Below are 15,995 nucleotides of genomic sequence, written 5' to 3'. Positions count from 1 at the left end.
TCACTTCCGCTGCCGCGCTGAGGGACGGGCCCGCGCCCGGGCAGCGGGGATCCGCCCCGCCCCGCCCCGCCCCGGGCACACGGGGCCCTCGGCTCCCCCCGCTCCGCCGGGCCCGCTCTCCCCAGCCGCCGCCATCTGTGCGGCCCAGGCGGGTCCGCGCCTGTGGCGCTGCGGGGCCTGGCGGCTGCCGGGAGGACGAAGGCAGAGGCCGGCTGGAGGCTCAGCGGCGCCTGGGGAGCCCCATGGCGAGCCTGCGCCCCTGTCCCCAGCACGGGGGATTGGCTGTGGGGGCGGGCAGCCGCGCGGGGCCGGAGGGAGGATTCCCGCCCGCGGGCACAGCGGGTGCTGGAGTTGAAGGGGAAGAGGTGCAGATCGCGATGATGCGCCCCAGGGTGACACCAGCGTGTCCTGGCGTGCGGCGAGCACCGCGTGGCCGGCCGGCCGAGGGAGGGGATCGTCCCGCTCTCCTCTGCGCTGCTGCGGCCTCACCTCGAGCACTGTGTGCAGCTCTGGGCGCCACAGTACAAAAAGGACACAAAGCTCCTAGAGATCGCCCAGAGGAGAGCCACGAAGATGGCGAAGGGTTTAGAGGGGAAGCCGCACGAGGAGCGGCTGAAGTCACTTGGTCTGTTCAGCCTGGAGAAGAGGAGACCGCGGGGAGGCCTCATCGCAGTCTACAGCTTCCTCACGAGGGAAGAGGAGGGGCAGGTGCTGATCTCTTCTCCCTGGCGACCAAGGATAGGACCCGAGGGAAGGGCAGGAAGCTATGCCAGGGGAGCGTTAGGGTGGCCATTAGGAAAAGGTTCTTCACCCAGAGGGCTGTGGAGCGCCGGAACAGGCTCCCCCGGGAGGCAGTCACGGCACCAAGCCTGACGGTATTCAAGAAGCAATTGGACGACGCCCTCAGACGTATGGTTGGGGACAACCCCAACAACTTCGGGGTTGTCCTGAGCAGGGACAGGAGGTGGGCTCGATGATCCTTGTGGGTCCCTTCCAACTCAGAATATTCTATGATGACATGAAGTGAAGGATTTGGGGGGGCTTTTTCTGAGAGCAGATGCGGGGCTCCCGGGGTGATGAGGCAGGACGGTACAACACGGCCCAGGCTGACCACCAGCGGTTTAACGGCTCAGTTGTCCATCGCAGGCTCAGCGACCCCACAGAACAGCTTCCGTAGTGCCTCCTTGCCGGCCGGCGTCTGGGCTGCAGCCCAGGAGGTGCTGAGCTCCGCACAGCCGACGCATGAATCGGGGCAAGCTCTCTTCTGTGTCGGTTCCTTATCCGGACAGCAGAGAGAGAAATTCCCAGGAGAAGTATGTTATTATTTGATGCAAAGACCCTGGGTTTGTAGTGTACCTGCCACAATCAGCTCCTTTGGGTGAGGGAAGATTTAAATGCAACAGGGTTTTGGTGGGAATTTCTTCCCGGTCTCAGGCTGTGAGGGCCTGCGCTGACAAGGGGTCTCTGGCTGTACCCCTGCTGCTTGACTTCCAGAAAACGGGGACCTTCTGGGTGGGTGCCTCTGCATCTGGACAAGTGTTCGTGTTTCTTCAAGGTCTTTTTCAGAACCTGTTAGCAACGTTACTGGAACTGGACCTAAATTATTTGAATTTTCAGTGAGCGTGGCCTCTGACGTGTGTTATACGCAACAGGGTACCTCAGAAAAGGCAGTAAACTTTACTTAGTTTTATGTAAAGGCAGCAGTGTAATTTAACATTATTGTGATGCAAATAAAGTTACGTTAAAACAACAGCATATGGTACCCTGTTTACTGCCTGTCACATCATTAATAAATTGCTTGAAGATTAAAGGGAGAATAATGGCTTTTTAGAGCTCTTACGCATTTTGTTCTCTGTTAGTCATCATCTGCCTCACTAGGGGCCAAGTGCAGGGGCTGAAAGCAAAGTCAGTTCCAGCCACAAAGAGTTAATGCGTGTGGACGGTGATTGACTCTTCCCGTGCTAGAAATGAAGGCTGACGAGGAGGAACAGGTCCGAAACAGAAAGCAGCTCGTCCTTCGCGCGAGAGCAAGCCGCGGCAGGACTGCCCGCTGAGGGACTGGGATGTGGAAAGTTCACAGGGGCCCGTGGAGGGACGGGACAAGTTCGTGGAGGGAAGATCCATTCATGTTTGCTGACTACGTGTGAAAAACGTGCGGCTTGGGAAGTCTCCTCGCCTGAAAATGCTGGGCACCAGGATGTGGACGAGGCAAAGCGAAGCTCGGCTCAGGAAGGGCTTTGGATCTGTGACCCGGGCGCGGGTGCGGGAGGAGCCCGCTCAGGGGGCTGAAGTGGGACAGGAGTGGTTTTAAATTTTGGTCACTGGGACGTTGATCTTTTTGTGTCTGAGTTCGTGCCTGGATGGGCTCTTGCACTGGGCACTGCAACGCCATGGTCTTGAATAGATGGCAGGGCGGCCTCGAGGGATTTTATATTTATTGGCTTCACAGTCCTTTCAAACTCCCAGGGGAAAAGCAGCGTGAAAAGGAGATACGTAACTAAATTCTTTTGAAAATTACCATTCTTCTCCGCAAATTATCCATAAGCTGATGAATAAATAAAGAAAACAGCATTTCTTTACTCATCTGTGTGACACTGAAAATGAAACTGAGTCATCTGCTGCCTTTAACTCATAACGACTTGTGAAGAGTAGCAGCATAAAACCCGAGGGCAATCTTTTTCTCTTTTAGGTGGGCAAATTCTGTGGGTGTTTTGCAGCTGCTCAGATCAGCAGAGTCTCGCCTTTGGGTTCAGCTCTGCAGCAGCGGTTGGATGTAGAATAGCTGCGTCTCTGTGGGACAGACCGGTGTCAAACGAGGGGGGAAGGTGGGGGTGTCAAACTACCCAGCTTGATCCTGACATGCAAAACAAAGCAAAAGGGAATTTCAGACAACGGCTTAATCAGGAATCCTTGATTAACCCCTGATTAATCATCAGCAGAGCGCAGCGCTGAGGCTTTATGAGAGTATGAATAGCGGTGGGCTGTGAGAAAGTGAAGAAAGGCTCCTCCATCAAAGCACGGAGAGATGAGGAGTCTGCAAGAGCCCCTGGTGCCCCCGAGTCCTACCGGGGCGTTGCCCCCGGCCCTGCTAGCAGCCTCTGCTTAAGGCTGAGCCTTTCTTCTGATGGCCCTCAGCAGGAAACGCTTGGGAACATTGTGTGGGGCCGAGGAGGAAAGAGCGGAGGTAAAGCACGGACATTGTCTGGCGAGGGAGGGAGTTTTCCTCTGGGCGTTGTCTGGCTGTGCGAGATACCATCAAGCCTTTGTCATGAGGAACTGTGCAAAATCCATATTGCCTTTTCAGAGGAAATTCAAGGAAGCTTCAGTAGCTTCAGAGATTGAGCTGAGAAAACCAGTGCCGACCTAGCAGTATGTTTCTTCTGGCAGCTGGAGGGAAGTTCTGAAGCGCTTTGAAATGATACAGGAAGAAACCAGAAAATCGTGCTCTTTTATGACCTGCAGCATTAGGTTATGATGAGAGGTTATGGAACTGCTTTCACTGATGTTTTTTAAAATGGACTGATAGCTACTGAACATGCTCTGCTTGGGCCGCTTGATCCTTTCCCGCTGTGCAGGTTTGGCCTTGATGGCATCTTGAAGTCCCTTCCAGACCTGCATTTCCGTGCTTCCCACCGTGCTGCTGGCCATGGCTCCATAAAACAGCAGTGTGAAGGTGTGGTGTGATGCGGTAGAGAGGAGACAGAAACGCTGGGGTCTGAAGGTCGCTGTCCTCTCCCAGCTGGGCACTGCCGGCTTTCAGGGACCTCTGGCTCTCCAGGGACACGGATCCTACAGACGCTCCAGGGAGCAGCTTCTCGGCCTCTGGCCACAGTGGGATCTGCTCTGGGAGCGGACTTGCTCTCAGCCCTGCTCACCTGACGGTGCAGTCAGTGCTGAATTTGTTAGTCTGGTTTCTGAACCCCAGCAATGCCGTAGATAGTAGGAACGATACTGTATTGATGGTGAGTACACACTGGGGTCTAACTGCACAGCAGAAATGGATTCAACCTGTGGTTCCTTTTTACTCTTGCTTAATTAGATCCTTGTTCATATTGTTTCATGTTTTCTGTGAGTGGCGTTCCTGTCACCTCTGTCATGCATCAGGTCATCAGTTGCTTTATCTGTACACTAAGCACTTCCAAGCGCCAAACATTTATAGCATTGTGTGCTCAACACATTTTATATTTTAATTGTTTAGTTAGACACCGAACTATCTGCACATCCTCCATACAGCGTCACAGATGTCCCATTTAGATCTTTGTTAAGGTGTTGATACTTATTCGGTATTTATTTAGCATTAACTGTCCAGGCATCAGCTCATTACTTCACTTGTAATACTGTTTTTCTCCAGTCAGTCCCGTGTTTTATAAGAAGTGGCCACACAGAAGAACCAGGAATGCCTTGCCAGTCCGCCCAGCGTAGTGCTCAAGGCTGCAGCCTCCCTGGGTGCGATGGATGCGCTCAACTCCTTAACCCAACCCGCGGTGGTTTGGTTCAGGCTCCAAAGGAGGTAAAGGCCTCGGCTGTAACTGGGCCAAAAACTTCTCTAGTTCCAGTCTGTTCTCTGAAAACCCACGAAGGAGCAGAGCGGCACAGTGAGCATCAATGCATATGAGCTTGGAACACCGATCATGCGATTAACACATGAATAGCGGGTGGCTTTTCCAAAACTCATTTATCAAGGAACAAAGAAAGCTGTGGGTATGAGGAGTCTCCTGCACACCTTTTCCATCGCATGTCATTTGACTGCAAGCCAACCACTTTGTTCTGTGAATATGACAGCCTGAGTGAGCCTTCTCTGAGCTCTCCCGGCCAGGCAGCCTGGCGGCATGGCGGCGATCTCTCCTTGAGCTGGGACGCCCTCAAGGTTGCTCCTCGAGGCAGAGAGGCCTTTCACCAACGGCAGATCTTTGGTAGGCGACCGATATCATGCATAACCTTGTAGTATGGTAACTTTGAGTTGTGTCTTGGTAACTTTGGTTTTTGTCTTGGTAACTTCGACTCTGCCTTGAATCATTGTTCAAATGATTGTGCAGTACAGTAATAGAGCGAACCTTGCCATCGAACTTCGTTAAGTGCACTTTTACAACATCATATGAAAACCACTTTTGCTAATACCTTTGACAGTGGTTCTTTAAGTGATCTAAACCACCCATTCGCGTCACTGGGGCCAGCTACAGCAGCACCTTTTGGCTATCCAGCGTGCCGAGGTACCCACCGACACAGATTCCTCCGTGCCTTGGCAAGAGGCTGCAGCCTGCACGGCGTTTCTTATGGTGGGCTTCGCTGGCGCTCACTGCGGGCAGGTGGGATTGGTGCACTGCATTGGTGGAATCTGTTACAAGAAGAGAGGAGCATTTCAGAAGTGATTTGTGCCCAGATGTTTCGATGCGACAGTGGCAAGCTTGAGGCAGGGGTATGTGCGAAGCATCTGTGCCCAGCCATTGTAGTCGTTGGCTCATCCGGTGGTTATGTTTTACAGCTGGGCAGGCAAGGCACAAAGCCTGTGGGAACACAGCTGGGCCCATCTGTATTTGCAGGTGTATGTTGCATCCTGGTGGAGCTGGGGAATTACTGCTGCCCATGTGCCCCTAACATCTGGCTAGCAAACAGCTGGCTAATTTCAAGCCTGCGCTGATCCTCAGCAGTTTCTACTCATGCTGCTTTTCAGGACCTGGAAGCTGGAATGGTCGCTATTCCAGCCCTTTTTCGCTCGATAAATTCCTCTCTGGCCAGGTGAGCAAGGGTGCTCTGAAACAAAGACTCTGTTGCATTTTATAAGGGAACTCTGGACAAAACGGGGAGAGTGCACCCTCCCGCAGATCCAAACCAGTGTGTGGACGAGCAGGGCAGAGCTGCATGCTGGGGACAGTACCCCTTTCTGGCCGTGCACTGTGGGCGCCGAGCAGAGCCAGGGAGCTCTGTAAGCTTCCTGACAGCTTCACAGCAGCAGTTCTGCTCGCACGAGCCTTGCCAACCACGAGGCAGAAATGGGGGGCATCAACCAGCCCTATTCAGGGTTACCAGGAGCACTGTGTGAGGTAGAAACCTCAAGGACGTGATGGACTTAGAGGCAGACAACCCATAGGCTTCATCCTGTACCACGTCCGGGTACCAGCACAGACCATTTCTCTGCAGCTTGCAGGAGATGCTCTGGTCCTGCTGCCCTGATGTGTCCATGCAGCTCCCTTGGGAGCGTCCCACGTGGACCCCGATTGCCGGGGGCCTCCCGCGCTGCCTGCCCGGTGGTGCTGCCTGAATTGAGCTTTTGCAGGAGGCAGGGTACAGATTACAGCACCTATGTTCTCAACTGCAATGCAGAGAGAGTTGAGTCGTGGCAGCCTGACCCCCTTGACACCCCTTTTCCCCACCCTACTCTGCAGCTTATCTCTTGAATAGAGTTTGTTTTCTTCCTGGGTCTCAAGTCTGGTGTGGTTTTAAGGCTCCTGTCTATCCTCTACGGAGAATTGGGGTGACTAGAGGAGTTCTCTGATAACTGGAAAAGGGCTAACGCAACTCCAGTCTTTCAGAAGGAAAAGGAGAGTCCAGAGGGTTATGGACCGGTCAGCCTCAGCCTGGAAAGAGCATGGAGCATGTCCTCTTGTGATCCCTGTTTCCAAACAGATGAAGCACAGGAAAGCAATCAAGAGCAGCCAACATGGATTTTACCAACTGCAAGTTGTGCTTGACCAAGCACAAAGTTAAGGCTTTAAGTGCTTTAAAGCAGTAGCCCATTAAATATTTTGTCTGTTATCTTCTTGACATCCCTCCTGTTAACGTCTCATTAGATCTTTCAGTGATTGTTAATAGCCCTGACGATGAGGTTTTTTGAAGCAGTGGCTTAACGTGTTCCCGGCACAGCTCCGTACTCACACAGGCACACTTCTTCTCAGCTCCTCAGAGGCATGGGAGGGGATGTGGGGAACGTGAGCTCTGCCAGGAATCTCCCCCACCTGCATTCCCTGGAGCACCAGGAGCTGCCCACGCTGCTTGTTGGGAGGTAGCAGGGGTTTATGCCACTCCACGGCAAGGAGCAGTTGTCCTGGCGTAAGAAATGGGCTCAAGCTGCACCACGGGAGGTTTAGATTAGATATTAGGAAAAATTTCTTCATGGAGCGAGTGGTCAGGCCCGGGCCCAGGCTGCCCAGGGCAGTGGTGCAGTCACAGCCCCTGGAAGTGTTCAAAACACGTGGGATGTGGTGCTTAGGGACAGGGTTTAGAGGTGGACCTGGCAGTTAGGTTAACGGTTGGACTTGATGATCTCAGAGGTCCTTTCCAACCTTAATGATTCTGTGGTTCTATGATTCTAAGGCAGTGCAGAGTCAGCAGCACAAGAAAACCTCTCCTCCTCCCCAAAACGGCACATCCGTACCGCCACAGGGATGGCGAGGAGGGCCTGTCCCCCGTGGGTGTGCAGGAGGACTGTGGACATCTCCCAGCTGGAGCTGGCTCAGGTGGCATCGCAGGTGCCTGAGTTTTGGTGCTGTGCCTGTACAGGGCTGGCAGTGTCAATGCCCCAGCACCTGGAGGTGGCTGTAGGGTGAAGCTTGTTTGGGGGTCCCAGGAGCTTGAGAGGGTTGGTGTAAGTTGCTCTCAGAGCTAGGATGACAGCAGTGGCATTTTAGGCAAATGAACTGTTCATCTTCCACAATGTCCTGAGGAGAGCTTTAGAAAACTTTGTATTGCAAGTAAGGACATGGGTAGGGAAAGCCACCCTGAGCTGCTGTCCTCTATCTAACGTAATTTATCCTATGGCTATTCCAACCTAAGAATCCTATCAAAGAAGCCTGCCATCCATCTAATCCATGGTTTAGGAGGTAGGGGGGAGTAGGTGGAATTTCACTGTCACCTGGAAAAAGCTTGAGCAGGATACCTCTAGGTGTGTGCTCCTAGCATGCATCCAGTGAGGGCCAGGGGGCGAACTGCCAGTGCTCGTGGTTCTGCAGTTACGATGTCTGCTGTAAAGGACCTGTGGAAGAGGCCGTGTAGACCTCTGCCATCGGAATATAACTGCCCGGTGCCTGCTGGGTGTTGGACAGGGTGAAGGGTGGACCGAGGTGGATTATTACCAAGTGCTTAGCATCTGGTTTTGGTCAGGGGAATAATTCCCTGGCACCTCTTAGGAGGGAGCATCTGCCCAGTGTTTTTCTCATCATACCCAAAACCCACTCCGAGGGCGCTTGCTCCGAAGTCTGGCCCCCATCCTGACCAGGGGCCAAAACCTCAGGTGGTTCAGTGCAGTCAGACAGAAAGAAACGTCTTCCAGCAGTGCAGAGGGCTTCTATTTTTGGCTTAGTCTTTTTCATCAAGGGAGTGTGGAAGCCTCTAAGAGAGTTTTGCAGGAGGGGAGCCGGTGGTCCTGCAGGAGTGAGAGCACGTGCAGAGCACAGGGAAGGGGAAGAGGGTGGGAAGGGGGTTGCAAACCCTGTCCTGGGAATACTTCTCCCTCCTGCCAGTGCATCGTTGTCCTGATAAAAGGCACAGGGCAGCTGAATTGCAGCTGGTGTCTGGACTGTTGACAGTTGTACTGGATATAATTAACCCAGTCATTGTCCCTAGTGATGCAGTTCTCCCAAGGTGGACAACGACAGAGGGACCCACTTTTAGGGCAGCAGGTTCCCGTCTTTCGAAAGCCCCTCTCTCAGTGCAGTGCTCCACCCAGCCCCAGACTTTCTCTGTACTGAAGACCTGGTTCAGGGCGTCACTTTGCCTTGTCCTGTGCTCTGGCTCTTGCCCCCACAACATGCCCCTTCTCCCACCCATCCTGGGTGAGCCTCCCATGCCCAGAGCAGTGAAATTGCCTGTGGGTGGCAAAGGGTTGAGAAATGCTTCTTTGAGTCCAGTACTGACTTTTGATTAGCCAGCTTACTGGGGCAATCCCAGTTTGCTAGTTACACCAGCTTTCACAGGGTAACCAGTAAGGACCTCCAAAGCAACTGGGGAATCTTCTGCACCATCGCTCATTGTCCCTGTACGTCAGGTCCCGTGTCCTCCTCTTCTGCTGCTGCTGAAGCACTTTGCTCTCTGCTTTTCAGTGTAAATGCGTGACTGTCCCTGTGGGCCTCGCAGGTCCGCGTGACACGGTTAGTTGGGAAGTTACAGCTTGTCACTGAGCACTGAAGACCTGGTGAGGTTAATGGTAAGTGCATGAACTTATCTTAAACGTTGAGGCTTGTTCAAATAGTCTAAACTTCAAGTATAGCTAAAGTCCATCTCCAAAGGCCTGTGGCTCACATACAGCCGCTGAGCAGGTGGAGACAGCCAGGGTTCTTGTGGCCATATTGCACACCATTTATTTCCCCGTCCTAGGCAATTTTCTATTTGCCTGAAGTTCAGTATCTTGACCTCAGGCAGACTCCAAGTCCTTCCTCTACACATGACCATTTGAGGTTTCGAAACCGAGCAGATTTAAAAGTTAATTTGCAGTGGCACTCACTCTGCAACGCACCGAAGTCCTGCAGAGGGAAGGCACAATCCATTCTTCGGATGATTTGGAGCCCGGGCACAAAGACACAGTTAAGTAGGGCAACAGCAACTGAGCAATCAGCAAAACATGTTTATATATTATTTATACAAAACTGTAGTCCAGCTGAGGCTGAAGGCTTTGCATTAGAGAGGCCTTTTAAGGACATGTGTGTGGAAAGCTCTTTGGAGCCTTCACACTTGGTGATGGCTCTGGGCTCTCCTCCAGGAAGGGCTTTTCCCAGGTCACACGAACGTATTCCCCTGGCTTTACATGAAAGCATCCAGAAGAAACTTTCAGAGGAGAGCCTTTCTCTCTAGCTAAGACGCTTGAGGTCCTGTGGCAGATTTCTTTTGTCTTCACACCACAGGCAGAGGGGGTTCGGCACGGGGGAGATCAGGCAGCAGAGGTTGGCTGGGATGATGCTTGAGTGAGGAGCTGCCCTGCGGCCGCACCAGAGCGGAGGGATGGAGGAGAGCCCTGGCCCGAGGCCGTGAGAGCGGCATGGTGAGAGCGGCACGGGTGCTGAAAGCCTCGAGCCTGGCACCCTGCGCAGGAAGGCCTGGCAGACGGTGAGCAAACTCTTGGGTGGGACGGGGCAGTGAGGAGGGTGCGCTCATGGTTGGGCGCTGCTGGTGGTTGGGCACTGCTGGTGGTTGGGCCAGTTTCACCGCAGCCGCGGGCTGGCTGTAAGCATGTGGATGGCATTGTTTCTGCAGAAGGGCGGCCTGTTTGCCAAAATGGGTATTAGTGTGACAATTAATATCAATTAGTGTATTAGCAATGCTGCTCTGACAACCACGACCATCCCAGTCCTGGCTGTCGCTGCAAGATGGCTTTGTATCTCAGAGGAAAGCGCATCGCCAGGTAATGATCAGTTCCGTGGCCGTGAACGGAAGATATCTGGAGCAGGCAGGCACTGAAGCTCATCTCACTGCTGCTGGACCAGAAGATGCACAACGGAGCAGACAAGACCAATCACAGCAAAGATGTACACGGGTTTGCGGAGAGCCGGCTGTATCCTGACACCAAAAAGGATCACGCATCATCAAGGCTGGGGATTCCGAGTGGGATCGGGATGAATGCGGCAGGATCAGGAAGGGTGCCGTTAAAAGCAAACATCATGCGCTAATGGCAGAGCAGGTTGAGAAAACATCTTGTCATGTCGAGTAAACAAGAGCCCCTTGCTTAGAGATGCATAACACTTTTGTGTTTCAGCGCACATGGCTTATGTTCCCGGCTGTGGCTGCTGCAGCTCCCAGGCATCGAGTGTAAGGGACAGATTTTAGAGGCCATGTGAGGGGAAGCAAGTATGAAATGAGCAGGAGGTGGGGAAAGCAGGAATGTGCTCAAGTGTTTACTGGGCTTGATACTGGTATGTGCCCTTGCCAGCTGCTTCCCTGCCACTGCCTCTCTCAAAATCTCAGTGCTTGTCTTCTATACCAGAAGAAATAACATGCTCAGCCCTCAATTACCTCCTTATTCTAAGCTAAAAAGTCAGACTCTATGAGAGACTTCCGAAAGGGCAGCATGTGCTGAAGCAGGGGGCTGCCCAAGAGCAAAGCTGGATGGCCACCTTCTTCGCAGCGTCATCATCAGAGCATGGCACCTCTCCGTGATGAGGCACCCGTGAAAGACCCTCAGTCGGATGAAGCTGGGTGTTAGCAGGAGCGTCCTGCTCCTGGATGAGCAGAGCCAGCACCAGGTGCAGCCTCAGCACTGATGTTCCTGTTGGAGGTGGCAGTGTGTCAGAGAGGTGTTGGGTCTGGCTTGGCCCTACTGAAAGATCTGCCCCTCTTTCCAGTTTCACTAGGTGCACCATCCGTCAGCACTGGTGAGGTTTGGGAGCACAGGAGCACTGATTGCAGAGAGGATGGAAAGTGGGTGGATGTGCTTTCTTTCAGGTGTGGGTTGGGAGGGGGGTGGCTCTCAGAGACTGCTGCCTGCTGCCAAGCCTGGAAGTCTCAGTTGAACCAAGCCCGGGCAGCTGGACCTTCAGAGGGTGATACCCCAGAGCGGTCCTGGGCCGGGCCAGCTGGGGCCGTGTCTCACAGACTTCACCCGTGTAACAGGCAGGGCTGGGGGGAGCCCAGAGGCCTCTGCATGGGTAAGCTGACCTCGCTTCAAACACTGCTGCGTGGTGCAGGTATCCTCTGGGTGGGGTCATCACACAGAGCCGGTAGCTGAGCCCTGGTCTGCTCTCAACCCTTTGCATTTCAGCACTTGACTCTCACCAGCAGTTGTCATGATCTGCCAGCTGCGATTCACTTGCAATTTGTCTGCTTAGTGAGACCTCATTTCAGCACGCCTGGAAGCAAAATCCATTCGGTTTCCTATTGATGTGCTTCAGGTGAACTCACCGTGGCTCTTAACCAGGGAGAGGGAGCCTGCAGAGCATTGCCCGAGGTGCTGCAGCTCCATGATCATTATCTGTTTGTCTGCCGGACAGTTCATGTAAATACGAACACATGCAAGCAAAGAGACATTTATCTGGAAGGTTTAGGAAATTAGGGACTGTGGAGATCTTTAGAGGAAGAAATTGCATCTGCCTGGAAATTTCCTGAAGATCTTAAAAAAGCAGCACTGCTGCTGTTTATGCCAATAACCAAATAATCCAATTTCAAATTCATAAATAAAGCTTTGCTCAAAAGTTATTTGCATTTACCTTGTACCCGAGTACCAAATGCTATAGAAACACTGTATTGCACATTTATTGTTCTTCCTTAATGTGTGTCTGCAAGGAGGCCCCAGGCAGACTCGACGTCTGAAGTCAGGGGTAGCACAGAGGAGGGAGTACCATGGATTAGCACCGACTATAAACATGAGGGAAATTAACTTCTTCTGTTGTGAAGAAGGCTCAGACGTTCAGACTCTTTCCAATACATAACTTGGCTTCTGTCTCATAGTTATACGCAGGATTATGCTATGCTTGGAGAGCCCTAAAATATAGTGCTTCTCTCTTTCTCACCAAGTAATTGTAGGCCATGAAATAGATGGAGCTGTAGATCCTCAGAGAAGACATGGAGATTTGTCATGACTGAGCAGGTGTGGAGCTGGAGTTAGTCTGACTTCTCGATGATTATGCTGCTGTTCACGGGAAGCAGTTATTGTAGCTTTTGATATATTTTTTTTCCCCAGTAGACATTTCTCCCACTGCTACGCAAATTGTAGCACTACTGCAAGTCTGGATGTGCCTTACCGAGTGGTTGCCCACGGGTCTCTGTCAGCTATGGAAGATGGAAGAGTACTTAACACTTTTGATGACAACTGTGGTCAACTTCAGTTGCCCACTGGGTTGCCAGCTTGGGTTGCCCAGAGGTCGTGGTGTCTCCATTCTTGGGGCTGTTCAGACACTGTTGGGATGTGGTCCCAAGGAACCGGCTCTGGGTGGTCCCGCTTGAGCAGGGTCTTGGACCAGATGGACCCCAGAGGTCCCTACCAGCCTCAGCCATTCTGTGCGCCTGTGAACTTTGCAGTTCTCCTCTGCAGAGGTTATTTTGGAATTGCCAAACCTTGTTCCTGCCCTGCCAAGGACCGATGTCTCAGCCTGCGTGCCTCCTTCAGAGCTGTCTACCAAGGTGCTGACCCATGGGCCACTCCCAAAGTCCTTTCCCCCTTCTCCACGCTCCAGCCAGGGGCCCAACATCTGCAAGGGCTGAGATGGAGGGGGGTGGGCGGACGGGCACCAGGGCGTGGGAATGGCTCTGCGAGGTGGCGGCTCGGCAGCCAGGATGGGAGAGGCGGCTGCGGTGAGTGGCAGGAGCATGGGAGGTCTCGCACCACTCCTGCCTCGGTGCCACCTCCCCAGCTGCTCCAACTACCTCCCCAGCCGCTCCTACTGCCTCCCAGCTGCTCCCACCACCTCCCCAGCTGCTCCAACCACCTCTCACCTGCTCTGACCACCTCCCCAGCTGCTCTGACACCACCCAGCTGCTCCCACTGCCTCTGCAGCTGCTCCATCCCCTCCCCAGCCTCTCCAGGCACTCCATTCCAGGCAGCATGGGGGCTGTGGGGGAGAGCGTGCGGCTGTTCAGCATGAGGATTTAGCAGATGAGATGCTAGACCGTCCCTTGGATCCATCCAGCTTCACTGAGAGCAGGGATTAAGCCAAGGGAGAAACGAGCAATTAATGTAGCAGTCCCAGACAGTGCAGCTGGGCAGGAATCAACCGAGGACGGCAGTCGCTCCTCGACTGGAGTGTCATTGCCCGAAGCACGAGCCGGCAGCCAGGGCTGGCCCAGTGGCTTTGTGCTGCTTCTGTTGCTTTGAATAAAAGATGTTTTTCTCTGCCTAAGGAGTAAAAGGTTACCCCTTGCAGGCTGTTCCCTCGGAGGTGCTCTGGCAGTAACACAGCTGTAGGGAAGAGCTCGGGGGTGCTTTATGAAAAAAAAAGTTTATTATTATTTATGGGAAAGAACACTTGTCTGCTTGCTGAAACTGGTCTTGAGTCGGCCCAGACTTAACCTCAACCATTTGAAATTGCACTAATTTGGCCTTTGAATGCTGCTTTGTGGTCTGCTGGGAGGTGAGCACTGATTCTAGCGTTATGGCCGGGGAACACCTTTACCTACGCCTGTCAAACCCAGGCAAGTAGTGCTCAAACTGCTCTAGAAGGTATTCCTTGATAAAGGACCCCTCATCATCCTCCGTGTTCCCATTCTCATGTTTGATAGCATCCTCTTCCCAGGAGACCCGTCTCGGGCTGCCCCGCAGCAGGGCTGCACTGGTGGTACTGGGGCTGCCAGGAGACCACCTCTCATGGCAGGACCTGAGCGCGGCCGGCGGCTAAGAGGGGACAGATGACCGGGGGCGGTCGCAGCAGGCTGCACCAGCAGCAGGTGGGAGGATGGCGATAGGACCGGCAAGCAATGTCAATTGAAGTTTGGCGATGAAATGAGATGTTCTGAATCTCATTTTGTGCTGTCCTGATAGCCATGATAACAGCGCTTGCTGTATCCATCTGCTTCTCAGTTCTCCATGTTTATCCTGCAGCTCTCCATCCTCCCAGCGGAGGAGTTGTGAACCGTGTTTCAAGGTGACTCCCTGGAGCTGCGATTCCCGTTCCCGAGTGGATCCAGGGCCACATCCAGGGGAGCCTCGGGAGGTCCTGCCTCTCCCACTCTGCTGGGCTGCCACCAGTTTGTGGGCATTTTCTCCCCACGCTTTCCTAACTGCGTGGATGTGGAGCCGGTGCCCAAAGCCCCAGGGCCAGCAGTGATCCACGGCTGCTCGGGAAGCCTCGGTCCCCTCCTAGGCCTTAATGCCCTAATTATTTTCTCCTTGGGAGATTAACCAGAGCCTTTATTCACCAGACCAATTAGTCCTTCTCCTTCACTCCTGTGCTTTCTTTAAGAAGATTTATTGCGCTAATGTGCTGGTCTTGTGAATTACCCCAACGAGCCTGTTTCTAACAACCAAATAATAACTTTTTTCAGAGAACAGGGGTGTCTAAGATGAGGGGTGGCCTGACCCATCTCTGAGCCCTGCTGGGAGCTTTTGCTCCCTGTGACGTTCCTGCTGAGCTATTGCCCGTCAGCAGTGGCATGGTGAACAGCTTGTGTTTAAAAGCCTTCCCTGTTAATCCCTTCCTTAAGCCCTTCCGATGACAGCCGACAAGCTGCTGTGCTCAGACATGCTGTGGTTTGGGGTTTTTCTGGGAAGGAGCTCCCAGCAGCAGCGGGGGGAGTGATCCGTGGCCCCTCGGTCTGTGGCAGCTGGTGCTCCCTCCTCCTGCGCTGCCTCCCCTGCTGTGCCGGGGATGGGTGCCCCCACATTTCAGAGCCGTACCAAGACTCCTGATTTTTTCCCTCGTGCCGAAAGTTCACAGAAACTGCGGTCTCGGAGGCCGAGTGACCAAACCCCTTCTGGAAGCGACATCAGGGCTTTTCGTCCTTTTACCTCTTCCCCACACTTCCAGAAGGAAGCCCCTGGTCACAGGCTGCAGGGCTGGAGCGCTGCGGCTCCTCTCAGTGAGCACTGCCGCAGCAAGGTGAGAGCAGCCGTTAATCGCCCCCGAGGTGTCCAGGGCCAGAGCCATTACTGTTGCTGTGGTCGGAGTGCAACGAGACGGCGTGGCTTCTGCGTGGCCGGGGAGAGCCTGGCACGAGCAGCGGCCCCGGGAGAGCCGGTGGTGGTTATATGGTCCTGGATGGATCCCTCAGTCAACCCAGACACTTCACAGCGCAGCACGAACGATGCTTGTGCCACCCCAGATATATGCTAGTGGCAATTTCATTAATTGCTTCAGTTTCAGGATGCACTTGATCAACTTCATCTCTTCATCCAACTTTCTCAAGGTCAGTGTTTTCAGATACATTTTGGAATTAATTCTCCCATCAGGAAGCTCAATTATTCCGCACGGCACTTGCTTCAGCTGGATAAGAAAACTCCTCATTCCCTCCCTGCCACTTGCAGCCCTTGTGCCATGGGAAGTTAACTTGCCAGCCCTCAGACTGACCACGACACCTCAGCTTCCAAATGCAAAGTTTCCAAATGCATAAGCATTTATAGGTCTGACAGGTTGCTTGAATTC

Source organism: Nipponia nippon, unplaced genomic scaffold (genome assembly GCF_047370975.1).
Source record: "Nipponia nippon isolate SJK-2023a ecotype South Korea unplaced genomic scaffold, ASM4737097v1 scaffold_2, whole genome shotgun sequence".
Lineage (NCBI taxonomy): Eukaryota > Metazoa > Chordata > Aves > Pelecaniformes > Threskiornithidae > Nipponia > Nipponia nippon.
This window is presented reverse-complemented; position numbering follows the sequence as displayed.